Here is a 13,458-nt window from a genome sequence, read left to right as displayed (position 1 = left end):
TGGCCAATAAAGCCCCTCATAGTCTGGTTCCAGCCAGCCTACCTTTGCTGGCTTAGTATTTCCATTACTCTTCCCCGTCTGTATTCTGGTTACACTGGTCTACCTGGAGTTCCTGGTACTTGATATCCCATCTTCCAGGGTGTCTGGGGTGTTCAGGGAAGACTAGCACCTCTGGTGAGAGGCCTTGCTGAGCACTTTGCAGGCCTGCTCATCCACCTTTGTGTCCACCTTCACCCAACTCTCACCTATAGCTCCAAGAAGCCATAGCATGCAGAGGGGCCACACCCCAATGAGCCGTCTCAGCACATGGACTAAACCAGGTTGAGGGTAACCAAGAGGCCTCAGACCCATTGGTGAGGTAGAGGGGTGTCTACCCCAAGTATGTGAAAGCTTCCCCTGGTGGAATGGGGGGATGAAGACAATTTGTTCCAATGGCCCCATGAAGCAGCTGCTATGAAGTGCTTAGAGCTTGGTCAGACACTGAAGACACCACGGTTATCCACTGCATCCTGGGCCATCATCCTGACTTTTGTCCTGCCACTGGACTCAGTGACTAAGGAAGAGAGAAAGAGGCTGACAACTCCGTGCAACTCTGCCTCACTTAAATCCAATTCATGCGTGAGTCAAGACATCAGCCATGATGTCATTAGTCCTATTCAAGAAAGAAAGATGAGGGGGCAGCTAGGTGGCGCAGTGGATAGAGCACCGGCCCTGGATTCAGGAGGACCTGAGTTCAAATTTGACCTCAGCCACTTGACACTTAGTAGCTGTGTGACCCTGGACAAGTCACTTAACCCTCATTGCCTTGCCAAAAAAAAAGGAAGAATGAAAGATGAATAACAACAATTTCATCTTCCATCTTCATTCCTTCTTCCCCAACCCCACCCTTTTTCAGCTTCCTTACCCAGCACAATGCCTGGAACATAGTAAGCACTTAGTAGATATTTACTGACTATTGACCACACCCATGCAGGACTTCCTAATAGAACCATCCAAGTATGGAAAAGGATAATAGAAATATCCTTTATTTAGCAATTTGAGATTTGCAAAAATGCTTTACAAATATTATCTTATTGGATCCTGATAACAACCTTGGGAAGTAGGTGCTATTATTCTCCACATTTTATAACTGGGGAAAATGAAGAAGAGAGATGCTAAATGACAGACACTGAGTCACACAGCTATTAAATGTCTGAAGCAGTATTTAAACTCAAATTCAGGGGCAGCTAGGTAGCGTAGTGGATAGAGCACTGGCCCTGGATTCAGGAGGACCTGAGTTCAAAGGTGACCTCAGACACTTAACACTTACTAGCTGTGTGACCCTGGGCAAGTCACTTAACCCCCTTTGCCTCACCAAAAACAACAACAACAAAAAAGTCAGCGCCTGACATAGTAAAACTTAAAAACGTTTTAAAAAATAAATAAATAAACTCAAGTTCAACCCTCTATCCAGTCTCTATCCACCTAGGATACCTTGTGAGGTAATAATAGTTCACATTTTTATGGCACTTTCTGGCATAACAAATCACTTTTTCTCCTAACACCCATGAAAGGTAGGGAGTATGAGTATTCTCATTCATGTTATTAAAGGCTACTAAGTGGCACAGAGGGAAAGAGTGCTCAGTCTGGAGTCAGAAAGACCTGAGTTCAAATCCAACAATATAAATCCTAGCTATTGTTATCAATGAAGAGGGCTGCTGTCTACTTATTGTATTGACTGTATAGGATATATAAGCAAGAGTGTCCCAAAGCTTATGGAAGCCGATAACTCCTCCAACTTCTGATGATTCGTGTGGGCACAAATGATGCTACCAGAAGAAATCAAAAACTTTACTAAGGGGAATTGTCTTCTAAGAAAGTCCACTAATGAAGAAAATAAAAACTTAGAACAAGTGATGTTTGCATTACTATTCCCAATCAAAGGAAGGAACTTCAGAAAAGAAGGGCAGTTTGGGGGAAATGATGTCTGATTCTTCGTGACCCCATTTTGGGGTTTTCTTGCAAAGAAACTGTAATGGTTTGCCATTTCCTTCTCCAGCTCATTTGACAGATGAGGAAACTGAGGCAAACAGGGCAAAGTAACTTGCCCAGGGTCACACAACTAAGTCTTCCTATCCATCTCCAGGCCCAACACTATCTACTTCACCATAGTACTTTACACACAGAAAGCACTTAATAAATGTTAGTTGTCAATGAAGTGGTGACTGAGAATGGGTTTGCAAGGCTACAGCTTAAATATAGGGAAGGACTGCACCTAAGAAGAGCTGATTTTTTAAAAAGTGTATTGATGTAGAGTCTTGCAAATCTAATTAAAAGGTTTTTAAATTAAAAAGGAAGATAGAAAAGTGAAAACTAGCTAGGTATGTATATTTACCACCTTAGATGCCATAAAGAATAGTTAGGATGTAGGAAAAATAGCTTGTAGAGGCCCCCAGAAAAATCATAGGAGGCAAAAATCCAAGGGCCCCAAAGTAAAACCTATGGTTTCAGATCTTTACATCCAAAGGTACTACATAGGGGTAGCAAACATGGTGAATCAGATATCCCAATGAAATGAAGTGAATTTGTCTTCCCAGGTATCTATTGAGATTTGGTGCCAATATGGCTCTGGAAGAGTATGCTTCTTCAATCAGAAAAGTTGGTGTGCACTACTAGGTCTGTATCTCAAAGAGATCATAAAAAAGGGAAAAAGACCCACATGTACAAAAATATTTATAGCAGCTCTTTTTGAGGAAGCAAAAAAAAATGGAAATTGAGAGGATGCCCATCAATTGAAGAATGGATGAACAAGTTGTGGTACATGAATATAATGGAATACTATTGTGTTTTAAGAAATGATGAGTCAGGGGCAGCTAGGTGGCACAGTGGATAGAGCACTAGCCCTGGAGTCAGGAGGACCTGAGTTCAAATTCGACCTCAGACACTTAAGACTTACTAGCTGTGTGACCCTGGGCAAGTCACTTAACCCCAGTTGCCTCACTCAAAAAAAAAAAAAAAAAAAGATGAGTAGGCAGATTTCAGAAAAACCTGGAAAGAGTTACATGAATTGATGGAAAGTGAAATGAACAGAACCAATAGAACATTATACACAATAATAGCAGCATATTTCAATCATCAACAATGAATGACAGCTCTTCTCAGCAATACAATGATCCAAGACAATTCCAAAGGACTCATAATGGAAAATGCCCTCAACATCCAGAGAAAGAACAAATAGAGTCTGAATGCAGATCAAAGCACACTACTTTTCACTTTATTTTTGTGTGTGGTTTTTTTCCTTTTGGTCTGTTTCTTCTTTCACAACATGATTAATATGGAAATATATTTTATATGATTGTACACATATAACCTATATCAAGTTGCTTACTATTTTGGGGGGGGAGAAGAGGGAGGGAGAAATATTTGAAACAACATTTTTTAAATGAATGTTAAAAATTGTCTTTACATGTAATTAGAAAAATAAAATACTATTAAAAAAAAAGAAAGGTTGGTATAGGTAAGGGGAAGGGAAAATTAGCATTGTATATTAAGAAGGTCCTCTCTTTTTCACCATGTATTATATTGTAATTTTTTTTCTAATTACATGTAAAAACAATTTTAGCTTTCTTTTTTTTTTTTAAGTGAGGTGATTGGGGTTAAGTGACTTGCCTAGGGTCACACAGCTAGTTAGTGTCAAGTGTCTGAGGCTGGATTTGAACTCAGATCCTCCTGAATCCAGGACCAGTGTTTTATCCACTGTGCCACCTAGCTGCCCCCTGGATCAGAAATATAGGCACTTGAGGGGAGAAGGATGGTGGAGAAGAGTTGAGTGAAGATCATAGTTCTGGAAGGGATTTCAGTAATCATCTAGTCTTGTTTCCCATTTTACAGAGAAAAGAAACTGAGGCCTATAAAGGTGAAGCAATTTGCTTAAGGTCACAACAATAGTAATTTATCAGAGGCAGAATTTAAATGCTACTTCCTCTGACACTACAGCCAGCTGTATTATGCTGTTGCTACTGGCTCGGTGCCTTATCTCCCCCCAGTCACAGCCCTTTCTAACCCCTCCCCCATTCTGATAATAGCATACCACAGACCAGCTGATGGAAAAAATAATAGGGTAGTTATGAGGAATTTGAATTGTCAGGACTTTTACTAAGAGATCTCACTGCCAAAAGCAGAGGAACTAATAATTCAATTAAAATTTTAAAAAATATTTATGAAGGACCTACTATGTGAAAGGCACTATGCTGGGCTAGATATACAAAGACCAAACAAAAAAAAAAGAAAGAAAGAAAGTTCCTACCCTTTAAGGAACTTACATTCTATGGGGAAGGGGGGACACAACTTAGATTTATTTTGTTCTTTTTTGTGTGTGGGGCAATGGGGGTGAAGTGACTTGCCAGTGGTCACACAGCTAATGTCAAGCGTCTGAGGCCAGATTTGAACTCAGGTCCTCCTGAATACAGGGCTGGTGCTTTATCCACTGCACCACCTAGCCACCCACTTGTTCTTTTAATTATTGCTGTGTTTTGTTTTTATATTACAGACATTTGCAGATTGCCCCCACTTTGTGAGAGGGCTCTTGCAACAAAGTAAAACACTTAAGTAAGACTAATGATACAGGGATCTTATCCAAAAGTGCAGCCAACATTCCACATCTGAGGTAACCCCCTCTGTTTTTCTTAAATAACAGAAAGCTTTTTTTTTTCCTTCTTCCCCCCTCCCCAACAGCCCCACTGGGAGAGAAAAAAAAAAAGAAAAACAAATTCCTTGTAACATTATACAGTGAAGTATAACTAATTCCCTCAATGACTATACACATATATACACATACAGATATATAAACACATACATACACATGTCTTATTCTGAGGCTTGTGTCTGTCCATCACCTCTCTGTCAAGAGGTGAAGACCATGCTTCAACATCAGCCCTTCAGAATGATGGCTGGTCATTGTATTAATAATAATTCTTATAGCTTTCAAGGTTTGGGGGATTTTTTAGTGTTGTATAAATTGTGCTCTCTCTGCTTATTTCATTTTTGATTTCTAAAACTCCACAAAATTTTCATTTTTAATATTGATGTTAGAGTAGAAATTATTCTAATATTGCACACTTCACTCTGCACCAGTTCATATGGGATCTTCCTATGGGATAACAGCTGGTGGGGATGGGTGGAACAAGTAAAGGTTTTTTGAGGATGAGGGAGAAATTGAAGATAAGTAAGAAAGTGGAGAAGAGTGGGATAGGGGCAGGGAGCAATCTGTTCGAGAAGAAGGGATGGAGTGGGATCATTTGTGAAAGTGGAGGGTTTGTCCTGGCAAGAAGAATGGCCACCTCTTGATGCAAAAGAGGAATGAAGGAGAAGGGCAGAAGACAAAATGATATGAGATAAGAAGGGAATAGGAAGTTCACAGGGAATGGCCTCAATTTTTTCTGTAAAATACAAGGCAAGCTTCTTAGTTGAGAGAATGGGAAGAGAAGGCACAGGAGGTCTGAAGAGGGACAAAAAGTTTTGAAAGAGCCCCTGTGGAGAGTGGGATAGTGAGTTGATCAAGGGAGGGATAATAGGATTGCCTAGCAGCAGTGAGGGCCCAGTTGAGGCTATAAAACATTAATTTATAGTGGACCTCATCAGAAAAGTGACATGAATTTCTCCACCTTCATTTCTTCAGCACCAGTGTAGGAGCAAAAGCATCGTGGTGGGAACAATCCAAGGCTAAGACTTAACAGGGCACAATTAGTGGTATGATAAAGGGCCAGAGGACTCAAAAGAAGAGGACAGTGCAGAAATAAAATGGGTCACGGTGGTAGGAACTACAGAACTTGGAAACTGATGGGCTGCAGAGGATGAGGAAGAGCGATGGAGGACCCCAAGGCTGGGAACCTGGGTGACAGCAGATATGGGGAAGGGCGGAGGAAGAGTGGGAGGGAAGGGTTAGAAAGAAAAATAGAATGACTTCTGTTGGGGGCATTCTCAGTTCTATTTGCTCCTCAGTTCTAAAATTGAGCAAGAGATTTCCTTCCTTCCCTTGCAAACCATTATCCTGGATTTAACCCAACTTAAGTGCCACCTCCTAGACTGATCATCCCTGCTCAGCTCGTTCCCGGCACTCCCCACGTCTCCTGTTCTACTTCCCTCCACCTAATTTGATTGAGCCCCAGTCTTATCTCCCTGCTAATGACTTGTAAGCTAGGTGATTTGGTGGAGATCTGAGGTTCAGCTATCCCCTCTGATTCTAGACGTGTGACTGTCAAGTCACTTAACTCGTCTGAGCCTCAGGTTCTTCATCTGTAAAGTTTGAATAATTTTTCCTGCAGCACTCAGGTCAGAGAAGGGTTCTGAGGACCGAATGAGAACACGGGATCTCTTTCACCTACGGTGGGTGGAAAGGAAGCGTTCTCTGCGGACCCTCTGCCTCTGATCTCGATCCTCTCCTGCACACTAGCCTCCTTCCCCCACCCCCACCCCGGCCGGCCGGGTGAGCCCCGGTGTGTTTGGGAACTTATCCCATCTGTGCATTCACCCTTGTACCTGGGGGGCGGCTATTCAGCGCTCTCCTTGGCACCCGGATCTCATTTTGGATTGATTTTGCATCTCTACTAGGTTGTTTTGTTGTTGTTGTTGTTTTTAACTTTCCTACAAACTTCTTAATCCGCACCCCTCCCTTCCAATAGAACGGAAACTCCTTGAGGCCAGGGACTGTTTTGACTTCGTATCACCAGCAACTAGCACAATATGTAGCACGCAACAAAATTTCCCTGTCTTGCTCCCTCCGTCCTTCTCTCTCGCCTCTTTCTTGCTCTCTGCCTCCTCTCCCTCCCTTCCTTCCTTTTTTCCTTCCCCCCTCCTCTCCCTCCTTCCCTCCTAACATGCATTTGTTAATGAATTCCAATCTCTCCCCTTCCCTCCAACCCCTCCTCTATCCATTGAGTTAGGCAAACAAGATGATGGTGCCCATTATACCCGTGTAAATCATGCAAAACCTATTTCTGTATTAGCCGTGTATGGATTCAACTCGGCGGGTCTCCTGCCCCCGTGCCTTTGCCTGGAATGCTCTTTCTCCTCATTTCCACCTGTTTGGAGCGAGTGGAGACTGGATTCTCCCCGGTCAGGACAATTCTCTTCTTGCCCATTGCAAAGCCAGGCCGGGATCTTTGCCTTGGTTTGCAGGATCTGCGAGGCCGACAGAAACGTAAAAACTACCCTCTTGTGAATGCGGCTCTTCAGTGAGAAAGACAAAAGTATTGTGCCCCGTGTGAGGATCGAACTCACGACCTTCAGATTATGAGACTGACGCGCTACCTACTGCGCTAACGAGGCACCTGACGGCTCCTTCCGGTTTCAGGGTATTGAATGGAGACTACGGAACTTTGGCGCATGCTCAGTGAAGAAAAGACGCTCTGGTTCCTCTATCCCCTTTCCTCTCTGCCTCCGGTACACGAAACTAACAGCCTCTGCCCTAGTCTGGGTCGGGCGCATGCGCACAACGTAGCCCGCGCGTGTGCCACCTTTGACCTCTCGAGGCTTATAATCAATCCAGTGGCTGGATTAAAGAGCCGGACCCCGCAGAAAGACCCAAAGAGAGTTAGGGACTGGATAAGGGCGAGAGAGACCCACAAACCAGGGTGCAGGGGGAGGGCAATGACGGGGGCCTTCCTGGAGGAGGAGACGTTTGAATTGTGTAGAAAATCCTGGATAGAGGGACAGAGAGTCCTGGTTGGCTGGAGCGCGCTTTGGAGTGGAGAAAATGACATGTTAGGCAGTAGGGAGGATTTTTTAAGGTTAGCAGTGCCTTGACCAGAAAAGGGCCGGGGGCGGGGGGGGGGAGGGGGGAGGAGAAGGAGGAAGTGGAGGGGGAGGAGAGCTCTTTAAGGTTTGCCAAGACCTTTATAAATATTATTTCGTTAGGTCCTAACAACCCTTAAGGTAGGTACTACTATTACCCCATTTTATAGATGAGGAACTTGAGGCCGACACTTGTTCAGGAGGAGGAGGCAGCTAGGTAGATAGAGCGCTGCCTGGAATCCGGAAGTTCCAACTTCGAATTATCCGCTTACTAGTTGTGACCCTGGGTAAATCACTTAATCCTGTTGGCCTCAGTTTCCTCATCTGTAAAATTATCTGGAGGGGGTAGCTAGGTGGCGCAGTGGATAGAGCACCGGCCCTGGAGTCAGGAGGATCTGAATTCAAATCCGGCCTCAGACACTTAACACTTACTAGCTGTGTGACCCTGGGCAAGTCACTTAACCCCAATTGCCTCACTAAAAAAAAAAATTATGTGGAGAAGAAAAATGTGGAAGCACTCTAGTATCTTTATTGAGAAAACACCAAATGGGGTCACGAGAAGTTGGAAACGACAGAAAAACAACAACAAAAACATATAGTGCTTACTGTGTGTCTGTCACTTTACAATAATTACCTCGTTTGATCTTCACGACAACCCTGGGAGGTAAGCACTCTATCCAGCTGGACACCTAACTGTCCAAACATCCTAAACATTTCCCTTTCCTGCCGGTTCTTGTCCTGGCCCATTCCACTTTGAAATAGACATAAACACACACTGTATAGTGAGCTCAAATTCGAATCATTTTCAGTAGAAACCAAAGAGAGGGATAGCAATGTGATATAGTGGGAAATGCCCTAGATCTAGGCTCACGGGGTCCTGGGTTTGAGTACCATGGACAAGTCACTTTGACTTGGCCTCAGGTCCTCATGTGCAAAGGAAGATAATTCAATTCAACAAAAACTTATTAAGCCCTTACTGTATACAAAGCACCAGGTATAGGAAGAAGGGAAGGGGAAGGAGAAGAGAAGTATTTATTAAATGGGTACCAATGCCAGGCACCGTGCTAAATGCTTTAGAGATAGTATCTTATTTAATCTTGGGGATATACAGACAAAAGTGAAATAGTCAGTACCCTCAAGGGCTTCCAGTCTTCTGGGGGAAGGGTACAACATGTACGCAGAGAAGAATAAGAGGGGCCTTGAATGTCAAGCCAACTCATATAGATATAGATATAGATATAGATATAGATATAGATATAGATATAGATATAGATACAGATATAGATATAGATATAGATATAGATATAGATACAGATATAGATATAGATATAGATATAGATACAGATATAGATATAGATATAGATATAGATACAGATATAGATATAGATATAGATATAGATATAGATACAGATATAGATATAGATATAGATATAGATATAGATACAGATATAGATTTAGATTTAGATTTAGATTTAGATATAGATATGTACATGTCACTTTCAAGTTTACAAACAACCTTAGTTCTCTTTTCATTTTGCCAGCTCTGTCTTCTTTTTCACCTCTGACCTCTGCCTGCTCTTCCATCCCACCCATGGCTCACTTGCCTCTGTACATATTTGTGTGTATTAAAACCAGATTTCTGATGCTCAAAACTAGGACAGTGTGAGTAGGTCCCATCTGATCTGGCCACAGTACACAACCCCGGCTGTTTCTAACAACAGTGCTCACCAATCACCTCTCCAAATGGAGAAGAGACTGGGAGGGACTGAGCCTGTTAACATTCCTTTCTAGGACAGTTTGGGAATTTGCTTCAATATGGAGGGAAATTGGACAGTCGTTTTCTCCTCCCTTCTAAGGGAATTGCAAATTAAGATTACTGTGGCTCAAGGACAAGAAGGGACCTCAGGGAGTTTTTCAAATGAGGAAACTGAGGCTCAGGATAAAGTTTTCCTGAGGCCATGAAACGAATAAACCTCAGAAGTAGGATTTGAATTCGGATCTTCTAGTTCCAGTCATTGGTTGTTGGTTTTTTTTTCCCCCCAGGTTACTACCCATGAGTTCGGGAGTGGGGAGAGCACAAACTCCTATTAGGCAGCTTTCAAAATAAGGCAAAAGTTCTTAACCTTTTTTGCATTGTAGATCCCTTTGGCAGCCTGAATTCCTCCAAATAATTTAAATTTTTTTCTTTTTTTGTGAGGCAATTGGGGTTAAGTGACTTGCCCAGGTCACACAGCTAGTAAGTGTCAAGTGTCTGAGGCCGAATTTGAACTCAGGTCCTCCTGAATCCAAGGCCAGTGCTTTATCCACTGCGCCACCTAGCTGCCCCAAAATAGTTTTTTAAAATTCAGAATCAGGGCAGCTAGGTCGCTCAGTGGATAAAAGCACCAGCCCTGGACTCAGGAGTACCTAAATTCAAATCCAGTCTCAAGGGGGCAGCTAGGTGGCGCAGTGGTAAAGCACCCGCCCTGGATTCAGGAGTACCTGAGTTCAAATCCAGCCTCAGACACTTGACACTTACTAGCTGTGTGACCCTGGGCAAGTCACTTAACCCCCATTGCCCCGCAAAAAAAAACACCAAAAAAACAAAACAAAAAACAAACAAATCCAGTCTCAGACACTTGACATTTAGTAGCTGTATGACCCTGGGCAAGTCACTTAACCCTCATTGCCCAGCACATACACACACAGACACACACACATCAGAATCAAAGGAAGTACCAAGTTTCATTAAGAAGTTAATGAAAATGCGCATTACCTATATCTGATTGCTGGGATTACCGTCCCAAGTATAGGATTTGGAACTCAAAACTTTAAATTAAAATGTTTTTTTTTTAATTGGGGGAAAAAGTTAATGAAAATAAAGAATTTCCCCCCATCCTAGTTCATGTGCCCCCTTGAAATCTATCCAGGTGGTCCATGTTAAGAGACTATTGAATAGGGGAGAAAATTGGAGGCAGTGCAAATCATACTGGGATAGGAGTAAAAAGACCTGGTCTCATGTCCCAGCTCAGCCATTAAACGTCTGTGTAGACTTGGGAAGTCACTTTGCTAGTTTCTGGGTGTCCTCTGTAAAATAAGGGGTGAGGCCAAAATTCTTTTTCTCTCCAATGAGGGGGATTAAAGTAGCCCACCTTCGGGGACTCTCCCCAACCCCGTTACTTAGAAAATCAGAATGATAACTCAAAATACTCATACTATCAAACATCTCAAAACGGCTTTTTTTTACCTGGTGAGGGAGGAGAGGATTTTTGTCCCAAGATTTAGAGCTAGAAGAAGTGCTCTCCTTAGACCCCCTGGTTTTTTAGGGGAAGGGTCAAAGGTCTGGAGAGGACAGGACTTGCCCAAGTTCACCCAGTAGTAACTAGGTAGCACAGCTAGAAATTGAACCCAGATCCACTCATTCCTGATTCCAGCATTCTTTCCACTTCATCAAGCTATCTGTCAAGTAGATTTTCCCAATTCATGAATAAATAAGTAAAACCCTCAGCATTTTTCCCAGCCCCTTGGCCTCAGAGGGGATGGGAGGGGCCGAGGTGTCTAATGCCATTATTTCTGCTGGGGAGAGGCCGTGTTTATAACATTAGCAGCTCAGATTTGGCATCGCTGCTTTAGGGATACCCTTTCTGTCCAAATCCCAGATCCTTGGTGGGGGGCGGGGTGGTAGGACAACTTCAGCTGAGCCCTGGGGGCCATGACACTTGTTTGCTGGGATGTGTCATGTTTCCCTGGGTTGTGACCCCTGCAAAACACCTGTGGGGAGGGAGACACACAAGGACCCCCAAGGGCCACCTTCCCCTTTCTGCTTTCTGACTCAGCAGGGTTTACATGGCCCTGAGTCAAACTGTTGTTCTTGGACTTAGCAAAGGATCCTTTGTGAGCAGTTGGCAAAGAGAGGGAAGACAGAGACAAAGAACATTTTAACTCTTCGATGACTGCCCCTTCTGCACTCCTATAAGAAAGGAATCGAATATTCCACCTTTCCAGCTCAAAGGTCATGAAGTCTGTCCCTGCCCCCCCTTCAATTTACAAAGGAAGAACCCAAGCCCCAGAGAGAGAGGAAGGTCCTTGTCCAAAGTGATACAGTGAATTAGCAAAAGGACAGATGCTGCTAAGGCCAGCATTCAAATCTCAGCTCTTCTTTCTACCTGTGTCTCATTGGGCACATCACTTGGTTCCCTCCTTGGACCTTCATTTTCTCCTTAGTTAAAAAAAAAGGGGGGCAGCTAGGTGGCACAGTAAATAGAGCACCAGCCCTGGAGTCAGGAGGACCTGAGTTCAAATCTGGCCTCAGACACTTGACACTTACTAGCTGTGTGACCTTGGGCAAGTCACTTAACCCCCATTGCCCCACAAAAAACAAAAAACAAAAAACAAAAAAAGGGGGGGGGGGACTGGGTTGGGTGAGTTCTGAGGACTTTCTATCTCAGATGATCAGTAATCCTGAGTTGGTCCTCAGTAGTTATGAGCAAAGTATGTTAAGGGCTTTAGAAATGAGAGCCATCCGTAATGATGGTGGACCTCAGGTCTCCTGACCCCAGATCAGTGCTGGATAGGGGTGGTCTTGCTTTCTTTCCCTATCTTTTGGGGACATGGGGCCCTGCTCTCATTTCACACGTCCCAATCCATTCTTTTGGTCCCCTCTTTCTCCTCTCTCTCTCTCTCTCTCTCTCACACACACACACACACACACACACAGAGGCAGGTCTCCACTAGCTCAAAGGAAGCTGCATATCAAAAGGTTTTTAGCTGATTCATCAATCCTTCAAAACAGCTGGGCCACTGTAACCAAAGTAGGGTGTTAGCCTCCACTATTCAGAGTCTGGCTGCTCCCTACCCTCTGAGGGCATATGCTGGGTGGGAGGGAGGCATCCTATATCTCATAGTCACACTGTGCATGTTAGTGCCTGTGCCTTCAGCCTCCCTGTTCCCCACCTGTGCAGCTGCTCTGTCCACCTCCCCTTCTCCGATCAGCACGTGGGCATCAGCTCAATGCTGAGATAGCTGCTGCTGCTGCTGCTGCTACTGCTGCTGTTCCTTGGAGTGGGGGCTGCTGGAATGTGAACGAACCAGCCTCACCTGCCTACCCACCCAAGGCTTGGATGGAGACAGGGAAGGGACTTCAGAAGCTGTTTGATCCAGCCCCCTCATTTTCACACAAGGACATGGCCAATTTTGCTTCCACCCACAGGTCAGTCCTGGAGAAACTTTCTCTAGAATTCATCGTTAGAACATTTCTCTAGGTTTCACAAGTTAGGATGGAATCTCAGAATCAGAGAATTTTATATTTTCTTAACCTCCCATCCCATGAAGCAATCCCCTCTCCCACATTTTTTTGTTTTGTTTTGTTGTTGGGTTTGGGGGGGTCAGGGCAATGAGGGTTAAGTGACTTTCCCAAGGTCACACAGCTAGTAAGCTGACAGGTGTCTGAGGTCAGATTTGAACTCAGGTCCTCCTGAATCCAGGGCCAGTGCTTTATCCACTGCACCATCTAGCTGCCCCCCCTTCCCCCTATTTTTGACAGATGGTCATCCAACCTCATCTTGGACACTTCCAATGACACTACTCCACAAGTTAGCTCTTCCCATTTCTGGATAGCTCAGTTAGGAAGTTCTTCCTTCCCTTAAATTCCCCCTGGAGTCACATATAATTAATCTGATCTCTCTTCTCTGGCTCTTTATTCATACTTCC

At 43.9% G+C, this 13,458-nt stretch overlaps 1 non-coding gene across 1 annotated transcript; it reads right to left on the bottom strand.

Moving 5' to 3' along the window:
* Positions 1–7,232: 7,232 nt before the first annotated feature.
* Positions 7,233–7,305, bottom strand: TRNAM-CAU. Its single transcript has one exon. It is a non-coding gene; the product is annotated as a tRNA-Met (tRNA).
* Between the last annotated feature and the right edge of the window lie 6,153 nt (positions 7,306–13,458).

Source organism: Dromiciops gliroides, chromosome 1, assembly GCF_019393635.1.
Source record: "Dromiciops gliroides isolate mDroGli1 chromosome 1, mDroGli1.pri, whole genome shotgun sequence".
NCBI lineage: Eukaryota > Metazoa > Chordata > Mammalia > Microbiotheria > Microbiotheriidae > Dromiciops > Dromiciops gliroides.
This window is presented reverse-complemented; position numbering and strand designations above follow the sequence as displayed.